The sequence below is a fragment of the Lichenostomus cassidix genome, chromosome 2, assembly GCF_008360975.1.
Source record: "Lichenostomus cassidix isolate B80296 chromosome 2, HeHo_3.0, whole genome shotgun sequence".
Taxonomy (NCBI): domain Eukaryota; kingdom Metazoa; phylum Chordata; class Aves; order Passeriformes; family Meliphagidae; genus Lichenostomus; species Lichenostomus cassidix.
The window spans coordinates 140269532-140280034 of NC_139482.1; positions in this window are offsets into that span (position 1 = coordinate 140269532).

Below are 10503 nucleotides of genomic sequence, written 5' to 3' on the forward strand. Positions count from 1 at the left end.
TTAACATGCTGTGGCAGGAGAGCTGCCACCACTGCCACTGTAGCGCAGCCTGAATCAATGCAAAAAAAATTTATGACTGAAAAAAACCAAAAAAAACCCCAAAAGTGAAGCTTACTGCGCACACACACAGATGCAGAGCCAGGGTTAGCCAGGCTGAATCCACTGCAAATACTGACATTGTAGAAATGGTGACACAGACAGAAATTGGAGATACTGCACCAGAGCATGAACCCTTTTCCCGCAGGCCAAAATAGATCCTCTCATGGCTGAGCTGCTCTGCTTCTCCTCCTCCTCCTCCTGCTGAGCATAGTAGCAAAAGTCTGCAAGGAGCAGGTCATGGAGGGGTGGCTTTTTTGAGGGCCTCTCTGAGAGCATGCTTCCATACTGGTGTGTTGCAGGGCAGCAGCCTCCTTTATTTACTTCAGCCTTTACTTAGCAGGTACCACAGGTGCTCAGACTCTGCCCTCAGTCCTCGGCAGACCATTGGTATGCAGGAGTTAACGAGCAGGGACAAACCCATGTGCATGCCTGGAAAGGTGCAGGGATTTGCAAAGGAACTGGTGGATGCATCAGCATAGGTTTTGTCCAAAGCGGGCACACCTGTAACTGATCATGGCTGTGTGTTTACAGACCTGGGAATCAGCAGCAGAGGGGTTAAAAGTGCCATGTTTAGCTGTGAAAGGATAACATCCCTGCCCTATACCAGTGTGGTGGCTCTTCTGGGTCCCTTGCTGCAGCATGTCCCTCACAGCTGGCAACCCCCCGCAAAACCCTGTTACTTTTGTGACAAGCTGGTTCAGGGTGACATTGCTAAGTGGCCACAGGTTGCAGCTGGGAGTGGACACAGTCCTGGTGCTGTCACTCTGCATGGGGGTATGGTGAGGACTTTATTCCAGCAGTATCTCAACTTCAACCTTTGTAGACTCATGGTCAGCACATACAGATACCATGGGTCAAAGCTAACTGTGGAAATCAGCTCTGAAAATTAGTTGTGAAAATGGGCACTGAGGCTGGGGGTGAAGGGTGTTGCACTCCGCAGTGCAGAACAAAACCTGGTAGCATTAGTTTGAAGAAGGGCCATGGGTGATGTGACCATGTGGGTTCCTACAGGTAAGTGGACATTGGGAGAATTATCAATGTGGTCATTGCATTATCAATGTATGCATCAAAGGATGCATTTTCCAAAGGAGAATAAAGACAGAAACTCAGGGCAAACTCTGGGCAGCAAACCCTCATTTGCCACATCTTACAGGATCCTGCCCATGCAGGACTCAGGCCATCCCAGATGTACTCCCACCATCTGATGCAGAGAGGTAAGGAACCCACGTTTGGATGTGGCAGCCTGTGCTCTCAAACTTCAAAAGCAAACCATATTCCTCTTACCTAAAAAATGATCCAGCTGAGAGGTATTTTCTTAGACAGATCTGATAGCCTCCATGTCCCTGTCATTCCCAGCTGGGCATGCCAGCAGCTGAGTTAGTGTGCTGTGGCTCATGCTGCTGCAGGTGGGTTTGCCATCTGGGAAAGCCATGCAGTGATGATGAACTTTGGTGACAGTGAGTCATGGTATGGCCCAAGCTTTATTTTACTACACCTCTGTTCCCTGAAAGTAGCAACTCACTGACACAGAGCAAATGCCAGAAAGCAGCTTGGCTCACAGGCCTGTGTGCCCCAGGGATGCTTTAGGGGAGCTGGTTTTACCGTGGGACTCTCTGGATGCTCAGAGGTGTCCTGTGGAGCCATATATTTCAAAAAACTCAGTAGCTCTACCCTGAATCAGGCCTTCCTTTGTCCTTGGGCATGGGAGAGGACCCTCGTGCCCCTGCCCAGTAGCCTCCTGGAGACTACCTGGAGATCTGGGTCCCTTGAAGCACTCAACAGTGAATCCCTTTGGGATCCTTCCAGGAGAGGGATGTCAAACAGACACCAATGGCATAAGTGCCTCTCACCACAGAATCCTGAACTGAGCATTACCCAAGACTGGGCTGAGCACAGGTCTAACAGCAATAGCGGCACCCGGTGATGTCTGCTGTTCTTCTCATCTTCAAAGCATTAGCTGGTGGGAATTAATCCTCATACCAGGCAGGCAAGTCTCATGACTCTCTCTCAACAGAGAGGCAGAGTAAATGATGTGATGAAGGGTGAATCAGGTCACAGCTGCGATGAAATCACAGCAGTTCCTGCCTGCCCATCCCGTGACCATTAGACCTTATGTACTCATCAAGGAGGTAGCTGGCATGCAAGGATGTGCAGGAGCCAGCCTCTCCTCTCCAGGCAAGTTGTGCAGCCCACGGGGAGGTGCTGGGCTATGACTCACCTTTGAAAGCAGGTTTCAGTGCTAGATGAGGTCGAGGAGTCGCTGGGTGCATCCTGCAGTGACTCACTCCCAGGGCTTGGCAGTGCAAGGGCACTCAGTAAAGGATGCTGAAAGGCTGAGGGAGGCAGCTCTGGGCAAGGTCAGAATGCCAAACATTTTCTTTGTTGCCTTTGAAAGTCTGAGCTTAAAATTTTAACCCTCTGGATGGGATCTTGGCTGCTGACATTGGGGTGAGAGGGCCATTTTTGTTAATCACTAGTACGGACTTAAGCCAGAACACTGGCACCAGGTACAGCTGCTGCTGTACCTTGGGTGAGTTACCTGATCTCAGGGGGGAGAAGCCTGCTCCACACTGAAATGGGAGCAGTGCAGAGCAGCAGCTCCTTGGGAACCAGAGGGAGAGGAATACATTTTCCTGGGCAAATACCTGCAAGTGGGTTTGGTGTGAAAATACAAAGTATTTAGGAGAAGTAAAACGATGCTCCTATGAACCTCAGTTCACAGAAACGTACCCCTAAACACGAGGTGATGTGCTTAGGACAGATAATAGAGAGGAGAAAGCCACAATAGTACTGGCAGTTCTCTGTGCACAAAAGACAAACAGCAGGGTGTTGTCTGCCAGCCAACTTCCATGTTCGTCGCACGCAACGGGCCAGCCCATCCTCCCGCTCCCCCGTGCCGTAGGTAGATCTAAAAGAGGCAGGAAGCTGGCAACAAATTAATGCCAGCAAATCAATTGAGAAGAGGAGCAGCCTGAGGGAATTGTACCTTGTCAAATTGGAAGTATGTCTGGGAATTATTTCTTGCTTATAGTAAACTGTACACGATGTAGCTGACAACAGGCTTTGGGATATGATTTCACAGAAAATACATATATTTTCCATGTGAAAGGGTGTCCCCACCCCCTGCCCACTGCATTAAGCCCAGGATTTTGCAGTCAGGAGCAGTTAGTGCTGGACATTCAGTTCCACAACACAGAAGACAGGGAGTACAGAGCTACAGTGGGCAAGAGTCCAGCAGCGTCTGAACCGGCTGTGGCAACAGTCCTGCAGGATGCAGGTTTCTCTGTGGGACAGCAACAAGCCAAGCCAAGAGCTGGATCAGCACCACGGCCTCCCTGAGGTCCACAGCAGTGTGTGTGCTGCACTGCCAGTGCTGGGGAAAGCAGAAGGCACTGAGAGGCACTAAGCTTGAGGGTATCACACCTGCAGAGATCAAGTCAGCGGTGGAGTTGGCTCGGCTTGGCTTTGTAGTGCAGGTGATGGCTGACTTCCTAGAATAATCAGAGACCTCCTGTAATTTTCCTGGGGACATCACATAGTGGTGATGCCTTTCATTTCTTCTGTCCTCTCTGTGGCAGGTCATGACTATGGCTCTTACAGTAAGTCTGAAGTTTGTTCTCGGTGCTGCAGTGTTATCTGTGGCTTTTGTGGCCCCTGTGTTGCCCCTGCAGCCTCAGGCCACCCAGTCTGGTGACCCAAATTCTCCATTTTTTCCCCCAACTGTTTGTATTCTCTGGATGCCTTTTGCAGGGAGGTGTTTCATGTCAAGCACTCCTTTTTGCAGCCTTGTTGCATCTTCATTTTCCTGTCTCTTAAAGTGATTTGGAGCCTTCCAAGGTGGAAAGATGGTGCAATCCAAGGGCAAGCCTGCTACAGAGGACAGATGTCCCTGGAAGGGAAGGTAGGAACACAGATGGAGGGAATGGAGTGTGAAATTTCCACCCTTCTGTCCCTCCAGCAGCCTGCAGAAAGCAGCTGTTTCCATCGTGTGAAGAGTCATCCCTGGGCAGGGCAGTTTCTGAAGGTGAGAGGTGGCCCCAGGCGAGGTCTGGGAAGGTGCCAGGGCATTACAGCCCTGCCCATCAGGCATGTTGCCCACTCCAGGCCTCCATTCAACATGATGAGGGAGAAAATCCTAAGGTAACCCCTTGCTGTTGGACCACACAGCACATCTACCCTCCCTCACGGGCTCTGAAAGGAGCTGTTTCTCTCACTGTGCAAATGCACATTTCAGGGTCATGCTACAGCAAATAGTGCAGAGGAAGCAGCCTGAGAAGTAGTTCCTGGCTGGCTTCGAAGGTGCCCCTTAGCTGACCCTCTTGTCCCTTACATGTTTCTAGCCCAGCATTACCTGTTTTACAGAACAGCTCACTTTTCCATGTGTGAGAAAGTCCTTTGCTGCACCAGCAGGTGCTTTCCCTGAAAGCCAGACCTTCAACCGCTCATTCTCAATGAAGAGCCCACAGGAGTTTTTCTGGATGCTCACCTCCATTTCTGCAGAAAATTCCAGCCTGGGTTGCTCTACATTTTGCTTGCATCCACACCACCCTGGCAGTGTCAGTGGGATACAGTGAGCATCCCTGCCTGACAAGTGAGTTCTGTATAAAGCTGCTCCGGGGTAGCTGGGTCCCGAGGGTGGCCAGTGCCCAGTGCAGCCACAGGAGCTTGTTGCAAGGGGCAGCAGGGTGATTTGTTGTGTAAAAACCCCTGTGGAGAGAGGAGCATGGTTATTAGAGAGTTCCGATCCTCCACCCTGTTGGTAGGATACACAACTTTTCCTAAACACAGCCTGTCCAGCTGCATTCCTGAAGCACACATTCCTTGCCAGTGCAGCTCACCCAGAGTGTGTCCAGGAATAGCACTGCAGCTCTGTGTGGGACCTCTCCCAAATACATCTTTAACTCAACAGAGCCACTTGGCCCATGTGCTTGAACTAAGACCAGGACCAGTATTGTAATCACTGGTTTTCTTGCCATTTTCTACCCAACGCCTTCTATTCTTTATCCCTCACATCTATGACTTATAAGCACCACAACTCTTTCAGCTTTGTTTTCTGTATCACTGCCCTCTATTGGGCTGCTCCTTGGGCCAGCATGGGTCCCAGTGGCCAGGGACACTGGTGGAGTCACCTTCTTGAGTTAATATAGTTAAGGCTTGTTGTGCAGCTGGAGGTACTAATTTCTGTCTCTAAAGCCACATAGCTGAGATTCAGCCGGCTATTCGTAGCCACAAAGAATGCTTTGCTGGAAGGAGAGTTGCTGGCTTTCTGATTTTTATCATAAGCCTTGTCATAGCTGGCTTTCTTTTGACAGCACCAATATCTGGAGCATAGTTTTGGGGTGAGAAGCTCAGCTTTCAGTTTAAATCCAGAATGCACATTTGGAGCCCTGACAATTGCAGAGAAGATACAAAGTAACTTCCAAGCATGCTCCCATGACTCAGAAAAGGCAAATTACCTTGTGTTTTGGTTAAGAAGACAATCAAGAAAGAATATTATGTTTTTTAAGGCTACATAGTGGTCCTTGAGTACTTGGCACTGGCAATCTCAGGGAGAGATGCCAGTGTATCGGGTCTTTTTGTTACGGAGAAGCTTATGCATAATTTTGAGAACCAGGACTGCAGGGATTTAGGTGTCCTGGAACAGGTGACAAACTCTTCCCTTCACTATTGGGCCATGCTTAGAAGGGCACAGCTGCTCAGTGGGCACCTCTCATGCCCAGGACCTTTTAGAGGAGCAGGAAGGAGGCATCATACTGGGGTGGCTCCTTTCCCTTGCTCTGCCTATCACTGCCCACAGGCAACCTTAATGCCAGCACTCTTAATCTGAATACATACAAGTAAGATATTTTTATGATACATTTCTTTTTTTTATGAACAATTGCATGAAAAGTGATTTTTTTCTTACCAGACCTCCTACTGAAGGCCCCCTGCATATCTGAGTTTTCCCCTTCCAGTAGGTTTTGAAGACACAACTTACGGGCTTTGGCTTCATCTCTCTCAGACTTTATATTACTCCAGTAAAGGCAAAGGCTTTATGGTTCAGCAACTGTTTTAAATACTTATTTTGTGCTTCTCTGTGCCGTGTGCAGACATAACCACAGTGGTCAGCTCTTGCTTTCAACTTCCCCTTCAGTGCCTTGTGATGTTTACATAGCATGTAGTGTTCTGCAAGCATCAGACAAACAGAAATAAAAATTAGTGTTGGTTTGCTTTGTAAGAGTAACCCCTGGAGTCAACAGCCATTCACTCCTTGTAACCTTTAACTCTCGCAACAAGAAGTGACTTTGCAGAAGAAATAAATAGAGTTTCGACTTAGGGTTCCCATGTGTTTTCACATGAAAGATTAAAAATCTGAACGCAGCATGAGAATGAAGCAATAAAGCATCTGGACTTTCTTGGCCAGGCATGGAGTTGAGCATGCTTGATTTTTCCAGGAAGCAAGTGGATTTGCAGAGAAAAGTGCCAAGTAGTCACAGCAGCATCACTGTTATTACAAGGACGGATTTTTCAGCACACACTGTGCTGAAATGATGATGGGTGGCTACTGCATTTTTGGGAGCTCTTAGTTTTTCTGCACGCAGTGGGAACCCAACTCCTGGAAGATGCTGGAAAAGGGAAGGCAGCCCAGAGACAGCCCAAGAGAGATACTCTCCAAGATGTTTTTCATCAGTCCAGGGCTGGTCACTGCAAAGAAAGGGCACAACGCTGGTACCTGCAACAGGAGGAAAGAATTCAGAGTAAGTATTTCTTTGGCTGCAAAATCTTTTCCAAGACTTGGCTGAGTAAGAGGCAGTCTCCTCTTTGTGAAATAGAAAGGAGATCTAAGTAGTACCTGATCTGTCTTTATAAATTCGTATCTAGTGGCTTGTTTTTAAATTTGCAAATATTATTAAAAGTGCAGAAAATAAAAAACCTGCTGCTTTGAGGGTCTTCCCATTCAGAAGACAAGTTCTGTCTCTTACTGGAACTATACAGCATCGTGCTGAGTTGTTCATCTCAACACTTGATTGATAGGCAGAAGCATTTTTTACAGAATATCACAGGTTCCTTTCACAAAGGTTAAGGAACTAGCTGTGATAATATTTCAAGGTCACAAAAAGGCCCCTTTATATTCTGCAGGCATTTAGATGGTTGGGGTTGATGGAAAAAATTATTAGTCCCAGCCATAATAAAACTGTGATACAGGACTTCAAGACTCTGAGTAATTCAGCAAATTTAGTGGGTTTGTAATTCAGAAGTCCAACCAGGCCACCTGCATGGCTGGGACATCGATTTTGGCTTTTTTATTGGCAAGAGCTACTGCACAGTAAGAGCCTTTGAGCTCTGCAGAAGCAGTTAGGTGATCTACCCAGCCATTGCAAATCAATCCTAAAGGGCAAAAGAGTTACCTGTCATCCTTCCTTGGCTCATGGTAAGATACGTGAGCTGCCACTTTACAATTAAAGGCCAGTTGGGGAGAAAATTTTGCTCCTCTGATCCAAAATGCATCACCTGGCCCAGGAGAGGACCTTTCTTCTGTTTTATGGTAGCCAAGATGCACAATTGCCTGGGTTTAACAAGTCCCTGGGCACAAGGAGAGCTGCAAGAAGGCTGTGGCTCCATGCTCCTTGTGTGCACCAGCTGCAGAGAGATGGAATTGGTCAGATTACCTTGGTTCCACTGGAGTCAGAAGTTATCCTGACTCAGCTCACAGCCAGGAAATTCTTAAATTTCAGTTATTAACTTCAGGAACAAATTTATCAGCTGAGTCTGTCCCAGCCTGTTCTTTAGGTTACAGGTTCCTGGGAGCAGGAGTTGATTTTTTCCAGAGCTATATTTTCCAAAGTGATTTCCCACTCATATTGCAACAAAAAAAAAAGGTGAAATCTCGTAAGTTTGCATTTAATTTTAAGGTTCTCCTGCTCTAACTCACCAGACATTTACCCAGGCAAGGTGGGATACAATATCTGTATCCATCTAAAAGTGCAAAACAGTTTCCTCTTTTGCTGCCACAACAGCTAATTTGGCATCTGCACCTGCTGTTGGCAACTTTCCCAGTGATATCAGTGCAGCAGGTTTTGATCTTAAATTTGCAGTGTGTGTCCCTAAAGAGTACTCTAGCTTGAAACTCTGTGGTGGTTCAAATGGGGCTTTTTGCTGATGGCTACAATCCCCTTCCTCCAACCCTGCTGCCTGGAGGTAGAGCTGGTGGTCAAGAGAAAGATTTCCCAGAAGATATTGTGCTATGTATTGGAGAGTGCTGAGCACTGTGCAGAGTATGCTGACTTTTAAAGCGTGACCTCTGTAAGTTCACCAGCAGGAGCACAGGGAAGGGAAACACTTCTAGATCCAAGTTTAGTGATCAGATATTCCATTGAGCATGAAACTCCTGTAAGTGCTTATAGCATTGACCTTTCAGTTGAATATCCAGCAAGAACTGCAGCAAAATTAATTTCAGATAATGCAACTGAGGTTAGCTTAATGGAGAAAAAGCCTGGAAAACTTTTCTGGAAGGGGGTGTGTTGCGTGTATCTATATATCAATATCCCTTACGGGAAGGACATTAGCTCTGGTGTGGGAGGGTAATGACAGACAGATGGGTCCTGACAGAGGTCTCATCATGTGTCTGTGGAAAATACAGATCATCCAAGGCAGCGTGTGTAGCGTAGGAGAATTAGGAAACCTTGAAGAGGTGACAGCTGATTAAACAGCTGAAGTTTTGGATCTCTTTGAGCTATTTGATATGCAAAGATACATCATAAGACAGCTACCTTAAGCTGCCTGAACCCAGTTTTCCCCCCCCACACTTCCCAAGCACTGCTGCTTACCTTGTACAAGCTGTTACTGTTTAGCCTGTGCAGAAAACAGCCTTTGTCATCATCTTGCAGTCTAACTCCTCCAGCTAAATTAAATCACTGTAGCAGTGTAGACAATATACAACCCTCCAAGCCAGAATGTAAATTTATTACTTTCCCCATAAAACCAATTTCACAATGTCTTTGGAGCAAGCCTACTTGAGCATTTAAGTTGAAGAAAGGGAAGGTAAATTCAACTTAAAATCTTCTGACCCAAGATCAGCCCCAAAGCATTCATGCCATCAGAGCAGGAAGTCACCTTATCTTCTAGTGTGGTTTCACTGTAGCTGAAAGCTTAAACAATGACGGATACCATGGGAACAGCTGATCCCTTTTCACCCTTCCCCAGCACTGGGATTTGTGCAAGATTACAGTCAAATGTGTTTCTCAAGAAAAGTCAAGTGGAGATACCACTCAACCCCCTTATCTTGATGGACCTTCAAAGCCATTCCCCATCCCAATACCCAGCCTTATCTGCATATGAACAGATATACTCAGTGCATCTCTGGGCCATCTTCCCCACATTGTCACACTGCGGGATCACCAGCTGTTTCAGCAGAAATCGGTGTAAACCCAAAATGGCTGAAAGATTGGTAGGCTGTAAAGAAGGGACAAAATGCAAAGCACAGATGGATGCTATTCCCAGAGAGGAGGGGAATGCGTGGGGGGGTAATTCGTGCTCCATGTTGATCCTTCTTTACTGAGATATATGGGGTCTGGATGGATCTTCCTGAGGGAGCCTTGGGTAAAGACTTGAGGATTTAGATAATGTCAATTATGCCATGAATTTGTGTGCCATCACACACTGTTAGAAAGACCACAGTCCCTCTAGAAAGAGGAACCCATTTTCTGTGCTGCTGGGGGCTGAGGTATGGAGAGCAGAGCAGAGCATTCCTGCACTGATCTGTCTGACTAAGCTGACATAATAGGCTTCACATCAGTAATTCTGAGGCAGACAGTAATTGCAGTAACATGGGCTTAGTGGTGAAAGCACAGATTGCCACAGGTACAACCCAGCTGTGAAGAAGGGCATTGTCTGTTTTTTTTGCTTCTCACCACATAGGACTTCATTTTATAATTTAAAATTATAGTGTGATTGGCACCACAGATCAGAACCAACAGATGAAACGAAACCTGATAGCCCCTCCCTGCTTTTTAAAATAATATTCCAAAAATATCCCCCTGTTCCCCAGGCACGGATATCACAAAGGGCAGAAGAGGACATCGTCTCCCAGATTTTCTCTTTCCTCCATCTGCAGCCTATGTGTTGTCTATACAATGTGCCTAAATATTTCTATCATTAACAATAGAAAGGAAAAATGAAAAGAGGCATTCTCTCAGCAGACAAAATGTCTAGTTGCAATGTTTCTGCCAGGAAGAGGTTAAATTCAACTGTATGACATTTTTCATGAAGTTCCTGCTTTCCAGGGAAGCTCTGGGGTTAGAAACATTAAGAGGCTGCTGCTATGGTGATGTTAACTCAGTGTGCCCCACAAGGCAGGGTTTTTGTTTCTCTGCTTTTCTATCCTTTTCTGTGGGCTGTCCTTCTGAGCTACTGAAAGTCTTCTGT